This window comes from Heteronotia binoei, chromosome 4 (genome assembly GCF_032191835.1).
Source record: "Heteronotia binoei isolate CCM8104 ecotype False Entrance Well chromosome 4, APGP_CSIRO_Hbin_v1, whole genome shotgun sequence".
Taxonomy (NCBI): Eukaryota; Metazoa; Chordata; class Lepidosauria; order Squamata; family Gekkonidae; genus Heteronotia; species Heteronotia binoei.
In genome coordinates this window covers 32,894,837-32,913,820 of record NC_083226.1, presented here as the reverse complement: position 1 = coordinate 32,913,820, position 18,984 = coordinate 32,894,837, and positions in this window count along the sequence as shown.

The following is an 18,984-nucleotide window of genomic DNA, read 5'->3' as shown; positions in this document are numbered from 1 at the left end:
GTGGGGAGATTTGGGGGATATTCTAGGGGCGGGGAGGGGCATTGGCAATACACTGACATCACTTCCAGAAGTGATATCATCACATCTGCGACACTGGGCAATGCTCTACTTTTTGGGCCAAACTCTATGGTAAAAAAAAGCTACAAACTATAATGTAATTTATAACTATAACTATAACTATAATTTAAAGAGGACTGTATATTTAATATATATATCATGAAGGTAGAATGCCAGCAGGGGGGTGGGGGCTTTCCAGTGTTTTGCACTGAGTGTCACATGTATGACTATCTGCCCACAGGACAGAAGTCTTGGGTGTGTGCTCGATGCAAGGAGCTCCTGGTCCTCAGGGAACGAGTTCGTACCCTTGAGGCCAAGGTGACTGCCCTGGAGAAGCAGAGACGGTCAGTTAGGCAATTGGGGAAGACTCTTGGGGGCGTATTAGATGAGCCCCACTCTGAATGTGGCATCCCCGTTGCTGCCAGAGAGCGTGAGGGTCGAGAGGGAACAGGGCACCTTGCTGAGGATAAGGGGAATGCGCCCTCAGAAGGGACCTCTTCTTCAGTTGGTGAGCAGGTATCCTTTCGCGCCAAGGAACCATCCCTGGGCAGGGGGAGAGGGGGGGTCTTGGTAGTTGGTGATTCGATCCTTAGGCAAGTAGACAGCTGGGTGGCAAAACCGCGTATTGACCGTATGGTGACTTGCCTGCCTGGTGCGAAGGTAGCGGACATTACGCGTGTAGTAGATAGGCTGATAGACAGTGCTGGGGAGGAGCCTGTGGTCATGGTGCATGTTGGCACCAACGATGTGGGGAAATGCAGTCGTGAGGTCCTGGAGGAGAAATTTAGGCTGCTAAGTGGGAGACTTAAGGCCAGGACCTCCAAGGTGGCCTTCTCGGAAGTGCTACCTGTTCCACGTGCAGGGCAGGAGAGACAGGCGCAAATTAGAAGTCTCAATGTGTGGATGAGACGATGGTGTAAGGAGGAAGGGTTTAAGTTTGTTAGGCACTGGGATGCTTTCTGGAACAAGCCGGAGCTGTACAAAAGAGACGGTCTCCACTTGTCTCCGGATGGAACCAGGCTGCTGGCGCTTAAAATCAAAAAGGTGGCAGAGCAGTTTTTAAACTAAATCTTGGGGGAAAGCCGATAGGAGATGGAATGTCTCTGGTTCGGGAGGACTCGTCTCAAAGAGATGAAGGGTTGGCTTCTATTTTTCTACCGAGTAACGGATCAGAGTTGTCCACTGTGATGGTGACAAACAGTATGGACTGTCTGCTAGAGTCTCGAGGCGGCAGGAGAGAGGTGGCGGGCCTAGCTTGCTTGGGAAATTATAAATGTTTGTATGCAAATGCTAGAAGTGTCCGAAGTAAAATTGGTGAATTGGAATGTTTAGTGTTGGGAGAAAACATAGACATTGTGGGAATTTCAGAAACTTGGTGGAATGAGGAGAATCAGTGGGACACGGTGATTCCTGGATATAAGTTATATCGGAAGGATAGGGAGGGAAGGGTTGGAGGTGGGGTGGCTCTGTATGTCAGAGAGGATATACGGTCCAGTAAGACTGAGGTCAGAGAATTAGATTCCCTTTTAGAAATGCTTTGGGTTGAAATAGAGGGCCCAAAAGGAAATTTAACTATGGGAGTTTGTTATCGCCCACCAAATCAAAAGAAAGAGGACGATTATAATATGATGGAGGGATTAAAGATAGCGGCTAAACGTAAAAACTGTGTCGTAATAGGTGATTTTAACTACCCGCAGATTGATTGGGTCAATATGTGTTCTGGTCGAGAGAAAGAGATTGAGTTTCTTGATGCTCTCAATGACTGTGCTATGGAGCAGATGGTCTCAGAACCTACCAGGGGTGGGGCGATCCTGGATCTGGTCCTAAGTAATGCCCAAGACTTGGTGAGAGACGTAAAAGTGATTGCGCCGCTTGGGAACAGTGACCATAATGTTATTGATTTCACCATTTGTATAAATAGGGAGTTGCCCAAAAAGACCGCCACAACCACATTTAACTTTAAAAGGGGTAAATTCTCTGAGATGAGGAGGCATGTGAGGAGGAAACTGAAAGGAAAGGTAAATACGGTCAAAACCCTTGGGGAAGCTTGGAGACTATTTAAAACTATAATCCTAGAAGCTCAGATAAAATACATACCACAAGTTAGGAAAGGCACAAACAGGTATAAGAAGAGGCCAGCATGGTTAACAAACAAAGTAATGGAAGCTGTAAAAGGTAAGAAGGACTCCTTTAAGCGGTGGAAAACCAGTCCAAGTGAGATTAATAAAAGGGAACACAGGCAGTGGCAAATCAAATGCAAGACTGTGATCAGGCAGGCAAAAAGGGACTATGAGGAGCATATTGCAAAAAACATAAAGACCAACAATAAAAATTTCTTCAAATATATTAGAAGTAGGAAACCAGCCAGGGAAGCAGTGGGGCCCTTGGATGACCATGGGGTAAAAGGATTACTGAAGGAGGATGGGGAAATGGCTGAGAAGCTGAACGCATTTTTTGCCTCCGTCTTCACCGTGGAAGATGAGAAGTGTTTGCCCGCCCCAGAACCACTAATATTGGAAGGGGTGTTGAAAGACCTGAGTCAGATTGAGGTGACAAAAGAGGAGGTCCTACAACTGATAGACAAATTAAAAACTAATAAGTCACCGGGTCCGGATGGCATACATCCGAGAGTTCTGAAAGAACTCAAAGTTGAACTTGTGGATCTTCTAACAAAAATCTGTAATCTTTCATTGAAATCTGCCTCCGTTCCTGAGGACTGGAAGGTAGCAAATGTCACCCCCATCTTTAAAAAGGGTTCCAGAGGAGATCCGGGAAATTACAGGCCAGTCAGTCTGACTTCAATACCGGGAAAGTTGGTAGAAACCATTATCAAGGACAGAATGAGTAGGCACATTGATGAACACGGGTTATTGAGGAAGACTCAGCATGGGTTCTGCAAGGGAAGATCTTGCCTCACTAACCTGTTACATTTCTTTGAGGGGGTGAACAAACATGTGGACAAAGGAGACCCGATAGATGTTGTTTACCTTGACTTCCAGAAAGCTTTTGATAAAGTTCCTCATCAAAGGCTCCTTAGAAAGCTTGAGAGTCATGGAGTAAAAGGACAGGTCCTCTTGTGGATCAAAAACTGGCTGAGTAATAGGAAGCAGAGAGTGAGTATAAATGGGCAGTCTTCACAGTGGAGGACGGTAAGCAGTGGGGTGCCGCAGGGCTCGGTACTGGGTCCCATCCTCTTTAACTTGTTCATAAATGATTTAGAGTTGGGAGTGAGCAGTGAAGTGGCCAAATTTGCGGATGACACTAAATTGTTCAGGGTGGTGAGAACCAGAGAGGATTGTGAGGAACTCCAAAGGGATCTGTTGAGGCTGGGTGAGTGGGCGTCAACGTGGCAGATGCGGTTCAATGTGGCCAAGTGCAAAGTAATGCACATTGGGGCCAAGAATCCCAGCTACAAATACAAGTTGATGGGGTGTGAACTGGCAGAGACAGACCAAGAGAGAGATCTTGGGGTCATGGTAGATAATTCACTGAAAATGTCAAGACAGTGTGCGTTTGCAATAAAAAAGGCCAACGCCATGCTGGGAATTATTAGGAAGGGAATTGAAAACAAATCAGCCAGTATCATAATGCCTCTGTATAAATCGATGGTGCAGTCTCATTTGGAGTACTGTGTGCAGTTCTGGTCGCCGCACCTCAAAAAGGATATTATAGCATTGGAGAAAGTTCAGAAAAGGGCAACTAAAATGATTAAAGGGCTGGAACACCTTCCCTATGAAGAAAGGTTGAAACGCTTAGGGCTCTTTAGCTTGGAGAAACGTCGACTGAGGGGTGACATGATAGAAGTTTACAAGATAATGCATGGGATGGAGAAAGTAGAGAAAGAAGTACTTTTCTCCCTTTCTCACAATACAAGAACTCGTGGGCATACGATGAAATTGCTGAGCAGACAGGTTAAAACGGATAAAAGGAAGTACTTCTTCACCCAAAGGGTGATTAACATGTGGAATTCACTGCCACAGGAGGTGGTGGCGTCCACAAGCATAGCCACCTTCAAGAAGGGGTTAGATAAAAATATGGAGCAGAGGTCCATCAGTGGCTATTAGCCACAGTGTGTGTGTGTGTGTGTGTGTATATATATATATATATATATATATATATTTGGCCGCTGTGTGACACAGAATGTTGGACTGGATGGGCCATTGGCCTGATCTAACATGGCTTCTCTTATGTTCTTATGTTCTTATGTTTTGCTCCAAAAATAGCATGTTGCCCCCAATGTCACTGATACAATGATGTCCAGGGCTTTTTTTTGTAGAGAAAATCCAGCAGGAACTCATTTGTATATTAGGCCACACCCCCTGACACCACCATTGTTTCACACAGGACTTTTTAGAGAAAAAGCCCAGCAGGAACTCATTTGCGTATTAGGCCACGCATTTGTGTATTAGGCCACACACGCCCAGTTGCCAAGCCAACTGGAACTGCATTTCTGTGCGTTCCTGCTCAAAAAAAGCCCTGGATGTCACTTCCAGAAGTGACATGCAGGGATGGATGGCTGTTTGGAGGTGGCAGGCTGGAATGCAGTTATATGGATGACTTTCAGCTGGTGATGAAGTGGGCAAGCTCTTCAGAAGTGTGTGGCTTGCCACATCTAGACTCAGCTCTTGTCCTTTGTGGTTGTTGGTGTGAAGCCAGTGTGCCTTGGTTGAATGGATCCAGGAGGGCTGTAGTGTAAAGAGGTGGTTGCATGATACCCCTGGACCCCAATGACCTGAATAACTACCCCAGAGGCTAATATTTCATTCTTGGTGCTTGAGAGTGGTGAATACCCTGGTTCAGGTGATCTTGGAGGAGATAGAATATCTAGATCCATTTCAAAATGATTTCAGGGTCTGTTCTGGAACAGAAATGGCCTTGGTTGCTTTGACCTTCACTGGGAGAGCAACAGAGAGAGTATGTCCCTGGTTCTCCTGGACATCTCAGAGGCTTTTGATACTATCAGTCATGGTATCCTTCTTGTGAGGCTGGCTGGGCTAAGAGTAAGAGGGCACCATGCTTCGGTGGTTCCACTGGTCAATTTCAGAATATGGTCCTAGGGGGGACTGCTGATTGGCCCCAGGCCATTTATGTTGTGAGGTCTCATAGATTTGTGGTACTTAAAACACTTTATACACGACCTGTTTTAATGAAAGAATAGGATATAGATATACTTTTAATTAAAATACATAAATGAAACTGTATTATTCTAAATGGAAGAAACTGGGGACTTTTGAGGAAAACTGAGTATAGGAGACTTAGAGCTGTCTCTGATACATTGCTGAACAAATTATTCAGGAATGAAAATATGCATGAGTGATTAGTGTAATATAACGAAGGCGATAACTGATAAATTGATCCCTTGGGATAGTTAATGGAGGACGTAAAGGGCAAGGTTGTTTCACTGCTGAGAAGGAGGTTGTTATATATAAAAAAAACTACTGAAAAATATTTGCTCAGCTGTCATTCTGAAAAATATTTAATGTAAATGACCACTGGAGAGATTAGGAGACCTGGTACAGAACTGCTGTAGATGTGCCCATAATTATAGGGTCTGAAAAACTGAAAACCCGATGGGAAAAGACTTAATAGGTTATATCACAAAAAAGAAGGAAAGAAAAAGGTGTAGGTTATTCAACCGTATGTACTTAGGCTAATAAATGGATGTTGTTTTGAACACACCTGCATCTGTTGTATGAACCTAAGGGCAGGAACCCAAGTATTTGATTTGCAAGCAGAAGGGAACATTACATCTGCATTAATGTATTCATGATGAGCCCAGAATTTCTGGCTACAGTCACCAATCCACAAATAATTCCAATGTAATTTGCAATCTGTATTTATCATACCCCCCAAACACTTCCATGAAGCAAAGCATTCACATTGAAACCTTAATGAACAATGAATTTTCTGCAATAATTCAGGGCTCCTGCATGCAGTTATAGCTAATATTAAAATAGTTCCTACCATTACTCAGTGACATAAGATAAAATGTTAACTGCTCTGTGTTGTGAAAACCTCTTGAAAATGTGAGGCACTCTAAAGGATATAGCCAGGAAAATTGGAGGAGGTGGAATTCCATAATAAGAGTCAGGACTCTGCTTCAGATTTTGCTGAGGGGTAGGATTCATAGCAAGGGTCAAAGGTCTACTTTTGGGTATTTTAAAGATTAGATTGCAAAAAAAAAAAAAGCATTAATGCAACAGAAGAGCTTATAGCCTTGAGCACCTATCTCTCTCTACTCAACTTGAATGCAATTAGTTTTCAGGTGCTTGAGAGCTTGGGTGGAGTGGGAAAAGATGAGTCATTTCTATTAGTGATCTATGTCCGGTGAGGTTACATGAATATCTTTTCACAGCTTCACATGCAGAAGATCCTTGTTACAGTCTTTGGAATCTCCATTCAAAAGGGTCAGATGGTATATTTAACTGCCCAAACTGCTGCCAGTTAGAGGAAACAATACTAATCATGACTGACTAGTACACTGAACAAAAATCTACCAACCATGTATAATGGGAACATATGTTAGCTGTGATCCTCCCAAGACGTGCTGTTGCCATCCTGTGTAAAATGGAGCCACATGTGTATTTAGAGCACTGGTACATTGAAATGAGCAACTGAAAAGTCCATTGGTCAGTTCACATTTATTGAAGATCTATGCACATGGTAAGAATTTGCATTGACCCTGTTTATACAACACCATGCATACTAACAGGATCCTAAGTAGTGAATATCTGCATTTTACATAGTGTGGGCTCCTGGTACATGTGATTCTAACGTTTAAATTGGTCTAGTACAAAGCAGCTTCAGGTGTACAGTTTTCTTTGACATAATTGCTTTCCCTTCTTGCTTTTCTCCTTAGCTTTCCGACTTTTTTTTTTTAAATTGTGTACTTTGAAAGACATAAATTGCAATTTAGGGTACCTATTGTACCATAGAGTTTTCCCTCCAAATTGCTAGAGTGTCTGGGAAAATCATAGAGTTTCCATAGAAATGCCTAGAACGGACAGCGAGTGATGTCACTGGCACAATGATGTCACTTCCAGGTGATGTCATTGCACCAGAAACGTCGGGGGAGGTTCCCCCCACTGGCCCAATGTGGGCCGGCAGGTTGGGACCCTCCAAGGCTGGAGAACTCTTGCCTGGCCCGGGGGCTTGGCAGCCCTACACAGTTCAGCCCTCTGAGGCTTGAAGGGCAGAAATGGGTGGGCAAAGGGAAGGAACTATTGTATTTTTAATGCCTTATCTTGACCAGAAATTGATCTTCCTAAGGAATTATCATGTGCAGCAGTGCAGGTGGATGACTGCCTCATTTCCTGCATAAATTGCTCACCTTGTGGGAGTAGTATGTGCTAGAATAAAAAGCAGACTGCATGCTCACACATCAGAACAAATTTGTTCTATTAAACAGAGACTGTTCTCTTGAAATAAGCTATATTTTTGGTGAAGGAATGATTTACCATTTGGGCTATTCTGTTAGCATACGTTGTCTTACTTACAAACAGTTCTGGCTCAAAATTGGAACAACAGTGACATTTGAATACCTGCCAAAATAACTCTTGTTGCTTTCTAGCACTCTCTCTGCTTCGATGGAAGTGCACTTGAATTTCAGCCCCATTCAAATAATTCCCCCTTCATATAAATGTCAGTTTTGCAACCTTCCAGTCTGGTGGAGAATCTCAATAACCTTAGCCTTAAGAACTATCTGAGAAGGAAATGTGATCTTCCCCCCTGGTTTCTCTTCCAATTATTTCACTATTTATACTGTGAATCACATTTGCCAGGATCCAGAAAAGTGGATGAGTGGTGAAACATAAGCTTAGTGGGCCTTTGGGCTTGCAGTTCTCAAACAGTGGTTTCTCCTCCTCCTCTTCCTCATGGCAAACTGCTTTTTGAAACAGAGAAGGGTTTAAAAAGCTGGTTTTGATCATGGCGGTTCGAAACTTCCACTAGGTAAGCGGAGGCCTCTTCCATCCGCAATTTGGAGCTCAGCCTGGATATTCTTCTTATCTCAAACTTTGCTGTAAATCAGGCCTGCCCAAATTATGACCCACTAAGCCAGACACACCCCAGCACCCATGTATGTTGACCTCCTCAAAACTTGATAACCCTTTTGTTTTTGTGGGACTTGGCAAGCAGCAAAACCAAAACATTTAGCCCATCCCTTATTATTGGTGGGCTGCATTTGGTTTGGATAGACACAGAACTTGGGGGCCTGTTGTAAATCTTCTATTCTTCCTTATTATGGGGATAGGGTATAAATAAATTGCAATGCCATAAATGTGATTGGTAACATAAGCAAAAGAGGACAGTTCCCTGTTGTAAGGACAGATAAAAGTAAGAAAAAAGAGATGGAAGGGACAAAAGTAGCATAAGGGTGAAGGTGATGAAGTGTAGTTACCCATTCAGTCAGTCTGATCCTATGTTTACTTAGAAGTAAATCAGGAGACTCAGTGATAAAGATGCATAGAACTGCAGCCTAAAGCTTTGCTTTGTCTGGGAATGAGGATAGAAGGGTTAAGCCGAAGGCAGTGGACTCTTGTTTCTCAGTTGACCTTGCCAAGCGTAGGCAGATTAATTGCAGCCCTACAGTGCTGAAAACATATTTACCAGTTTTATGTCTGCTCCACAAAAGTCACTGGATGCCCTATGGAAACTGCCTTTCCTAAACTGTTGTGGGAATAATTAATTTACGTATTTGGTCTACAACAATAAACCATTTCCTGAAGTGCAATTGTAAAGTTTTACTGAATTGCCTGCTCTCTGCCTCTCTTGTAATCCATCCTTTTATTATACAATTAACACACTTAAAAATCCATTTCCCTGTAATTTTATTACAATAACCCTTTGCCTAAGGATTCACCACTTCTATTTAAGGAAGCTTCTTATAGCATTCAATATATGGCTCATGTTTTATTCAAGAACTTGCTACGTGTGTCAACTGCTTGGATCTGAGTCACTTCTATATCCTATGGCTTAGTATGTACATCATGAGACCTCACATGTCATCAACCCATAGCAAGAACAGCCTAGTTTGGTCTTTCAGAAGAAGGAGAAGAAAATCAAGTTGTAGTCAATCCATGGCAACCCCACCATGAGGCATTCCAGGAAAGGCAGGATCAGAGGTGGTTTGCCCCTGCCTTCCTCTGAATAGCAACTCCGGACTTTCTTGGCAGTCTCTTATTAGGGTTGCCAGGTCTGTGGTGGAAAATACCTGGAGACTTTGGGGGTGGATCCAGGAGACAGTGGGGTTTGTGGAGGGGAAGGGCCTCAGCATGGTATAATGCCATAGAGTCCACCCTTCAAAGCAGCCATTTCCTCCAGAACAGCTGATCTCTGTCAGCTGGATATCAATTATAAAAGTGAGAAATCCCCAGGCCCCATCTGGAGGCTGGCAACCTTATTACTGACCAAATGTATAGCACTAGCATTGAATAGAGGAAATATCATCGAACAAGAAGAAATCAGGATGGCAAACAACAACAGCACCACCATTGAAACACTGGGCTTTGAAGAAAACTACACATTTCTTGGTGTTTTGGAAGCTGACAGAAGGACTCATTCTAGCTGCACAAAAGCAGGAACTCAAAATAAATGGTATAACAGCAAAGGTTCAGAATACCAGTGATAACAGCAAATGTTGACTTTGCAAGACAAAGAATGAAACAGTTGACCACACAATCAGTGCCTGGAGTACAATTGCTCAAACTGACTATAAAGAGAGCCGTGATAGAGTTGCAGCTATGTTACATTGTAATCTTTGCAAGAAGTGGGGTTTACCATCAGCAGGAAATTCATGGGAGCACAAACCAGACAAGCTCATGGAGAATTGGGGCTTCTGATTGCAAACAGATGAACACCTGGAGCATAACACTCCAGATGCCAGAATTGTAGAAAAAAGATGAGAAATAGGGTTTGGATCATGGCATTGCAATCCCAGGAAACAGCAGAACAGAAAAGAAAGATCATGAAATGATTGCAAGACTCACGAATAGAGTTAGAGCACCTCTGGAGGCAGAAGATTACCACTGTGTCAGTGGTCATTGGAGTCCTTGGAGCCAAGAAGTGTCAAGAAATACCTGGACATTCTGGGCACTGAACAAATAATACCAGCTCAGCTCCAGAAGACAGTGTTACTTGGAAATAGCAAGAATTTTGTGAAGATATATCTGCAATTCCAAAGAATTTGGTTAGATCTCAAAACACAGAATATCATCTACTGGTCAAATATCTGTGACAATTCATAATAATAACACAATGTTTGAATAGTTCTGAAATCAGACAGAAAGGATAGAGGCTTCTATTAGTTTATTTACAATATTTCTATTCTTCCTCTTCTGTGTTTTTATGCCATGCTTTCAGTTTAAGGCTCAATCCAGAACAAAGGTTTGTCACGCACTAAAGATGACAAAGTAGAACCCCAAGCACTGAAGTCAATGGCCTTAGAAAGCTGTGACTCTGCTTAGGGCATTTATTTAAAAAATACTTTTGCCTTTGGTACCCTTAGAAGCCCATTGATTCACAAATCTTGAGCAGCAGATGTTTATTTCTCTTTTTTATGCAAGAGCTATAAAAATACTTATATGCTTGCATGTCCCCCAGAAGATCTCTAGAACCCTAGACAAGTAACAAAAACAAGTAGACAAAAAACCCACAGCAATCAACATGTAAAAATAACAAAACACCTACCAAAACTATAATGAAAAACACAAGCCAAGCACCAGGAGATACTTCATAGTTAGGATGGAACAAGCCAAGGGCATGTGCCATGAAGGAATCCTCTGCCTTTCCATCCTGCTATGCTTCCCAACATTCATGCAGAGAGGGAAGAACCATGGCGCCCTTGAAACATATGCACACTTGCAGTGGGGCTTTAGTAACAAAAAATGGCAGGTGGGTCTCTCTGGGTTCAAAGACTACCATTGTAGTCCACAAAAGCTCCTGCTTTAAGGCACCAAAAAACGCCATTTGGCTTTATTGTTGTTAAAATTAACTCAAATAAGATCCTGAATCCTGTATGAATTATAGGAAAGCCGAAGGGGAAAGATGAGACAACTTTGGGAAGTGCCAAAAAAAGTTGACTTGAGTCTCTGAGGCTGCAAAGGGTATTATTCTTTTTTAAAATTCAAATATTGGTCTTCTGGTCACTAACTGATAATTCAAAATCCTATTTGCATTTTTACCTTGTCAAGAAAGTCAGATATGCTGAATTGTAAACAAACCATGGTGATTGACAGAAGTGATTGACAGCTATCAACGATGTCTCTGATGCCCCTCAGGCACTCTGGAAACTTTCCTAGTAAATGATCTGAATGTCAGCTGTTGTTACTGTATCCTCAAAAAAGGGGAACTGCTTCAAGAAAAGAGTGCTGAGGTTGCCTTAATGACCCCTCGCACAGTAAGAGTCGTCTGCTGAAGTAAAATACATATTTAATGACAAAGATGATGAGCTACCAACAGAGGCATCTGATGTGCTAAATCCAATATAAAGAATGATACAGATGCTGAAAGCCGAACAATTACTTTGGTGAAATTCTCGTTACCACCATTAAGATGTTTTTACTATGCTTTGAAATATCCTGTTTGGAAAGACAGGTATTATTTCTTCAGAGGTGATAAACAGAGTGGGAATCAAGCCCAGAATATAATGGACTAAGAACCAAACTAGACAATAACATGTGCCATGACTCACAGATGATTGTGACATCAAGGAACTAATGTTCTGCTTGGGATCACGGCACAGGAGAAGACAGGACTTCAGCCTTCCTTATGGCACTATTTCCTCAAGCTAAAACAGCTGAAGAACCTGTTTGCCCTGCATGTGTCCTGACTGCAGCCCATGGAAGCAGGGAGCCCATGATCATTTTGGCTCAGGAACATGGCACAGGAGGGAAGGCTGAAGGTCCTTCTCCACACCCCATACTGTGCTCCTGAGCCAAATTGACCTTGGTGTGCTTGGGAACTAACGTTTCCTGTCTCCGAGTTAGTTCGGGGCACCCCTGACCTGACTCATCTCACATGTAGTTTGGACCTATGAGTGGGGTTCTACACCCCTTATCTCATTTAAATATTTTATCCATATTCCATATTGTTATTTTTGTTTTGGAAAATTGATAAAGAATTTTTAAAAAATTACCTGTGTTCTAACTCCTTCACACACATAGTTACCACATCAGCTAAATATAATGCAGAAGGAAGACATGCTGGTGTACTAGTAGGGGGAAAGAAGGATGTGAAGGAGCTGACACAGGTTTTAAATCATTTTAAGTGAGAGTTCAGGCTGCTTGAAATTGTTTCCAAGAGAGAAAGTTCCAAGGAGGAATGAAGGCTGAAGTTAGAAGCATGCCAAAATTCCAGGACCAAAGAGGAAGAAGAGTGGAAAATAGAAGCTCCCTTCAGACTATAGATCTTTCTCCCCAAGGTCTCTATAACTTTTTTTTCAGGGTTTCTCAGCTGCATAGAAAGCCCAGGATGGATACATACAGGGCCCCCTGCAGCTGTTTTGGCTTGGGAACTTGTGAGGTCAGGAAGGTTCTGAGCACAATGTTGGTCAGGGACAGGTGCTTGGTAGGGGTAAATGCTGCTTTTTCAGACATTCTTGATCTTGGGGACAGAGCCTATGTATGTGTATTTCCTGCACATATGTGGCTTCCATGCTCACAAGCCTGTGATTGAATTTAGGAAGGGAAAGGGCCAGAACACCTGTGCCCTACCTCTCCTGTAGGCACACTGATTCCATTCTGTCAGATATCATAACCCCACTAATCCTCTACATTCATTAACATGAAGACAATATTTGGAGGCCATGGGACTCTGGTAGGGAGATTTGCTGAGTTATGAGAAGGATGTGGGTATTGATTTGAACTAACCAAATCTCTATGGGATTCTATCAATAACAGAATAATAATTATGCTAATTTATGAACCTGGACAAAAGGTGCGGGAAAACTTTTTTTTAAAGCTAATTAAGATGTTGAGAAGATCTTTATAGACAGTAAAAGTGGCAGGATTTTATACTGAAATTATAGATTTTCATTGTAGCAGGCAGACCAGGTCCCTGTTGTATTTTCTTTTAATCTGATTTTTCTCCTTGTAGAATATCTTGCTGTCTAACCAGAGGAGTGCTCTGAGATGCTGCTAATAGTCCCAGAAAGACCAGGAGAAAAATAAAAATCCTACCTTCCTGGAAAGTGAAAGGAATTTTGATTCCCTCCCCCACAGCTCCCATATTCCTGCAAAAGAATAGTATTTGCTGTCTTCTCATGTGTGCTTCTTTGGCAAAACCATCATGAGGAAAAAATGGCATTTAATGGGGGTGGGGAAGTTCACAAAATGGATTACTGATGTAATTTTTAAACTTGAACATGAGCTGGGAACAAAAATCTAGGTCATGATTAATGGTTCTCCTCTGCAGCGTTCAAGGCAATGGTTTGGTGGACATCAAGCATTTCCTTCTCTGTGTATCTTTGGTCACTAAGCATGAAGGTTATTCCCAGACATCTTGTGCTGTAAGCATATTAATTTCTAGAACTGTAGATTCTTGCTGCTCTGTCAGCTTTTCAGCAGTGAAATTAGCTGTTAAAAATGCAGTTGTAGTAGAGGTCATTTCTTGTTGAGGAAAGAGTTGTCATTTCTCCTCTGTGAAAAGGAGCCAAGGGAAGGGGGTGTTTTGACATGGCACTGTTTGATAATGACTTTTTAAAATTCCAATCTAATATACTGAAGCAAACCCCATTGGGTTCTGAGTAGTTTCATGATCTTCACCCCTTCAAATCCAGGCATTCTTGTTGAGAGAAGTACTACCTGTAGAAGAGATTAAGGGTTTTCCAGTGCTGGGATTCTTAAAATAAATATAAAAACCTACATTGAGCTGTTCATTCCCTATCTTAGGGATCTGTACTATTTTCAAGTCCATTCTAATCAATTATAAATTTATCAATTGGGTTATGTACTTGTTAAGAGTTTATGCTGTAACTCGGCATTTTGGACCTTTGACAAGAAGTCAAAAGTGGAATCAAGAGCATTTGACAATTTAACATGGTCCATACACACATCTAGGGTTGCCAACTGGAGATTTTGGAGGCAGGGCCTGAAGAGGGTGGGATCTAATGAAGGGAGAGACTTCAATGGGGTATAATGCCAATGAATCCATCTTCCAAAGTTGCCATTTTCTCCATGTGAACTGATCTTTGTTGCCTACTGATCAGATGTATTAGCAAGATATCTCTATCTGCTACCTGGAGGTTGGCCACTCTACACATACCACAGAGTTGTTGTGAGGATAAAATGAGGTAGGAAGGCCTATGTACACTACTCTGAACTCCCTGTCCTTCTCTGCAGATATGCACCAAAATAGTATTGAACCCTTAAGGCCCTAATTTGAAAGATCAAGACAAAATTTTGAGATAGACTAGGGTTGCCATGTCCAATTCAAGAAATATCTGGGGACTTTGGGGGTGGAACCAGGAGACTTTGGGGGTGGAGCCAGGAGACATTGGGGGCGTAGCCAGGAACAAGGGTGTGACAAGCATAATTGAACTCCAAGGGAGTTCTGGCCATCACATTTAAAGGGACAGCACACCTTTTTAAATGTCTTCCTTCCATAGGAAATAATGAAGGATAGAGGCACCTTCTTTTGGGGCTCATAGAATTGGATCCCCTGGTCAAATTGTTTTGAAACTTGGGGGGTACTTTGGGGAGAGGCACTAGATACTATACTGAAAATTTGGTGCTTCCACCTCAAAACACAGCTTCCTCAGAGCCCCTGAAACCTCCAGATCAATTCCCCATTATACCCTATGAGAATTGATCTCCACATAGGGAATAATGAAGTGCTCAGCAGACATTTCCCTCCCCCCCCCACCACCACCCCATTTCTGACAACTCTGAAGTGAGGGATAGGCCTCTCTACTCATGAGTTGCTGCCAAGTTCTTCAAAGTAACATAGGCACACTATCCCAAGAGGAAGCCTTCCAATCGAAGACTGAAGCCTCCGGAGGTGAAAGGCACATGGTCCTCTGGGGGCGGGGCTTCCCCCCGCCGGCCAGCTGACTGGGGGCAGGAAGGAGCCTGGGAAAGCAGAAGAACCCCTGCTGGGACCTGGGGATTGGCAAGCCTAAAATAGACCAAGGAGCTTCAACCTTTCTGAGCTTGTGGGCACCTTTGGAATTTTGACACCACGTAGTAGACACAGCCACAAAATGGCTGTCATAAAATTGCTGCCATAGGAGAGACAGACAGCCACAAAATGGCTGCTACAGCTTACCTTCAGTTACACAATAAAGATCCTTATGCTATGGTGCCAAAGCAACCTTATGCTGCCAAAGCAACTTTTTAAAAAATCCACACAGCCAATCCAGTTTCCAATGGCCATTCAGAAGCCTTACTAGGTGAAACCTCCCACTTTTTGAAAAAGGAAAGACATTGGGAGCCATGGTGCCCACAGGCATCATGTGGGGAACCTTGAAGTAGCTGCTCTTCATGTACTGAAAAACAGACTGACAGACACACATTACCCTATTGTGACCACTGGGAAGGTATACTTCTGTCAATCAACCCAGGCTTTGCTTTGGTATTCAGTAGCCCCTACTGTATTTGATCACAGAAGATACGAGGAATCACACGTCTGTGATTTTTAAGCCAAGATCATGTACTGTATTTCTCTTATCTGCCTGCTTCTTGCCAAGTAGTTGTCACAAAGATTTTCCTGCAAGGTGATACAGTGCTACTCATTTCCATTTGCCACCAAGTTTCTACAGTCAGCAAGGGATGCCGTGAGGAATACTGTGAAAGCCCAGTGTTAGTATGACTTTTTTTTTTTTGCAGATCACTGAGAGCCCCTCTTGTCAGATCATTGCTAGTCTTCTCACGCACACAGGCATGCTTTCCATGTCTTGTCCAGAAGGCTGAGTCATGGGATCTGCATCGCTGGAGCTGATGAATCCCACGCTCCACTTGTAGCCACCTCAGTCATGATTTTACTTGGCAAATAATATGTATATGGCTGCTTTTCAGGACCAAAAAGCTTTGTTTTTGATCCAAGAATGATCTCTGATCCATATTTAGGGAGGGTTTATGAGACAAATGCATTCACTGCAATTTGTTTTCAAGATGGAAACAGATATTAGGAAGAAAGAAGGAACCTCTGGAGATGGCTATGAATTGTGCAGCCTGGGTCCATTAAGGAAATATAAATGGATCTAGAAAAGAGCCATGCAAGTATGCAGGTGATGGCCAGTGGTGGGCTCGGAGGAGGAAGCAGACACGGCATAGCTGGCAGGGCCAGGGGGGAGGCAACAGGAAGGGAAGCAAAAAAGGTGACAGAGGAGGAGGCAGGCACGCTGCGGCTGCAGAGCCCAGGTGCAGGGGGGTGGGAGGCAAAGGGACAGGAAGGGAAAGGATGGGCGCAGGGGGGTGGGAGGCAAAGGGATGGGAAGGGAAAGGATGGCGGCTGGCAGCAGCGGCGAGCAACTCTGCCATTGCCTCCTTCCCACTTGAGGAGGAGGCAAGGGCAGTGTCGCTCAAAGCTGCTGCAGCCGCTTTCCCAGCCGATCAGCTGATCGGGGGGAGAGGGGAGGAGGCGGGGAGGCTGTGCAGGGGGCGAAGGAGGGAAGAAGAAATGGGGGGGGAGGAAAACAGGCCATAGCCCACTACCGGTCTTCGGCCTGGGGGCCCTTGATCTAGATAACTGAAGCTTTGTGCATATCTGTCTGACTTTCAGAATTCAGTATTTGCATTTTTATATGTTTCAGATTTTGGTGACCTTTTGTTTGTTGGTAGTCAAATTCTTTGATATCTCCACTGGGGGAAGAAAAGTGGGGTGAAAAATAAATAAAATGCTTGGGAGAGGGGGGAATTTGTTGAGATAAAATGTCTATACTTTGAAACATTCAATGTACTCAGGAAACATTTTCACATTTAAGGCTTCACACCTCATTACAGAGGTAGGTTTTCATTTATGTGATTTTCTGTACACAATGATATTCTAACTGATATGTACAAAGGGAAATATGCAAATTACATCCATGTTTCGTATTTTAAACAACTGCATTTTATTTCTAATGTCATACTTTTGGATCAACGATGGGTGGAACTGGAAGGAGGTAGAATGTTATAATTATTTATTATATTACTAGTAGTAAAGCGCCCATTGTAGGAAGAAATACAACAGACCCTAGAAAAATATTGGGGGGGGGGGGTGATGAATGTGTAGGTGGCATGAAGGAATGAAGATAGAAAAAGAAAGAGACAGAGAAAGAATGAGAAAAAGAATGATAGGAAAAAGATGGGGGGAAGGAGTGTGAGCAGGGCTTTTTTGCAGAAAAATCCCAGCAGGTACTCATTTGCGTATTAGGCCACATCCCCTGACATCACCATGGTTTCACTCAGGGTTTTCTTTGTAGAAAAAGCCCAGCAGAAATTCATTTGCATATTAGGCCACACACCCTTACACCAAGCCAGCCAGAATTGCGTTTCTGTGCATTCCTGCTCAAAAACAGCCCTGAATGTGAGAAAGAAAAATGAAAGGAAGGAAGGTAGACAGACAGGATGGAATAAAAAGACAGAAAGACAGAGATACAGAAAAAGAATGAGAGAGGAGAGGTAAAAACAGGAGAAAGGAGTGAGAGAAAGAAAAATGAGAAGGAAGATAGAATGAAAGAAAAAGAAAAACAGAGACAGAGAAAGAATGAGAGGAAGGAAGGGAGAGTCATAGAAAAGTTGGAGAGGAAAGAAAGGAAAATGAAAGGCTGGAAGGAAAACAAGGAGACAGAAAAATGACTGGAAGACAGACAGGCAGGATGGTGGGCAGCCATTAGAAGCCTCCCTTTCACCCCCTCCCACTTGCAGGTGGGGGGAGGGAGCAAAAGAGGACCTTCCAATGGCTCCCCGCCTCTTAAAGTGAGCAGCTGACAGGGGGATCTGCTCTGCTGGTGGCTGTAAAAGTCATTGCAAGCTTCCCTTTTACTCCATCCTGCTTGCAGGCGGCGGGAAAGTGAAAGAAAGTCCATTCGATCTCATGGGCCCATAGGACAGAATGGACTCCATTCTATGCCCTCAGCCCATAGGACAGAACGAACTAGATTGTATCCTATGAGCCCATAGGACAGAATGGAATCCATTCCGTCCTATGGACCCATAGGATACAATGGACTCCAGTCTGCCCAATGGGCCCAAAGGACAGATGGGCTGATAGGATACAATGGAGTCCATTGTGTCCTATGGACTCATAGGACAGGATAGAATCCATTCTATCACATGAGCCCACTGTAGTCTAATTTGAATAGAAAGAGTGAAGAATGTTTGCAGGTGGAAAGGATGCTTCATACATTGTATAGTATCACTCTGTTTATCTGCTGCTGTTGAACTGGCCCATCCCTGCTTTGAATGAACATTCCTTTTGCGTCAGTTGAAGAGAAGTAATGGCTACTGGTTGTGTCACAGTTTACTGTTTGCTTCACTGCTTGCTTCGTGGCAGCATTGCTTAGGGGGAGACGGACTGTCCCGGACTTCCTACAGACTGTGATATATTAATTCAGATCTACAGAATCATTTAGGTTGCAGTTGTATTATGGATAGTATACCCCAACTTCCACTGTAAGAAGACTAGGGACAAGTGAAACCCACACTTCAAAAATTGTTGAGATTTATGGCTTGTGGAGGCCACAGTAAATTCTACAATCAATTTCAGAGTCCTAGCTTTTTCCTGCTGATTCCAAAAATCCATTTATTTAATTGAGCACAGGTAGACAATGCCATTGGCTCAGAACATGAAACTCCTAAACAAGCCAAGTTATGCCTGTGGATCATACTAGGAAACTGCCATGATTGCTTCAGATTTCTAGTGCATATCTAGTTTTCCCAGATGTAAACAGAACATGTGGAGCAGGATCATGGAATGCCCTAGGCCAGGGGTGTCAAAAATGCGACCTGG